This window comes from Arachis stenosperma, chromosome 10, assembly GCF_014773155.1.
Source record: "Arachis stenosperma cultivar V10309 chromosome 10, arast.V10309.gnm1.PFL2, whole genome shotgun sequence".
In the NCBI taxonomy this organism is placed as follows: domain Eukaryota; kingdom Viridiplantae; phylum Streptophyta; class Magnoliopsida; order Fabales; family Fabaceae; genus Arachis; species Arachis stenosperma.
In genome coordinates this window covers 110,524,783-110,525,659 of record NC_080386.1, presented here as the reverse complement: position 1 = coordinate 110,525,659, position 877 = coordinate 110,524,783, and the positions used below count along the sequence as shown (strand labels likewise).

Genomic DNA, 877 nt, shown 5'->3' with positions numbered 1-877 from the left:
TCCAGATAGTTGTGGAAGCAATATCATTGCACCTACTGTCCGAGCCAACAATTTTGAATTGAAGCCACAGCTTGTCACATTGGTTTAACAAAACTGCCAATTCAGTGGAAGCCCACAGGAGGATCCGAATTTGTTTATTTCCAACTTTTTGCAAATTTGTGATACGGTCAAGACAAATGAATTGGGCTATAAGGGATCGGGCTAAGCAGTGATTAGAAAATCAGCGGAAGGAGAGCATAGCTACATGGAGGATTTGGTCACTAAGCTTCTAAATAAATTCTTCCCACCTCAAAGGCTCACCAGGCTCAGAACTGATATTAAGACCTTCAGACAGAAAAAGGAAAATCCCTATATGAAGCTTGGAAGAGGTTTAAAGAGATGCCCACAAAATGCCCTGATGATATGTTTGCTGACTTGGGTCCAGCTTTAAATTTTTTATGATGCGATCACCCTCACCTTATGGATGGCATTGGACACTTCGGTTGGAGGATCTTTGTATATGAAGAAAACTACTGAAGAAACACAAGAATTGATTGAGATGGTGGCCAATAATCAATATCTCTACTCATCTAAAAGATTATCAAAGAAAGGAGTTATAGAGTTGGGTGCTTTGGATACACTCATAGCTTAGAATAAAATTATGTCCGAGCAAAAAAAATGCAATTACTCGGCACCTAAGAGGAATACAAGTGTCGGCAGTGAGCTCTCAAGAGAATTCCTATGGTGTAAGTAATGGATTCTCTCAAAGTGAAGGCATGGAGTATTATGGACAATCATCTCTAAGTGAATTACATGGGCAACCCCTCAAGACACCCTCAGAATGAACCTTACTCTAACACCTTCAATCCAAGATGGAGAAACCACCCAAATTTTGGAT

General features: G+C 40.0%; 1 non-coding gene across 1 annotated transcript; it reads right to left on the bottom strand.

Moving 5' to 3' along the window:
- Nucleotides 1–301: 301 nt before the first annotated feature.
- Nucleotides 302–404, bottom strand: LOC130958697 (small nucleolar RNA R71). The gene has a single exon (XR_009077806.1). It is a non-coding gene; the product is annotated as a small nucleolar RNA R71 (small nucleolar RNA).
- Nucleotides 405–877: the final 473 nt, after the last annotated feature.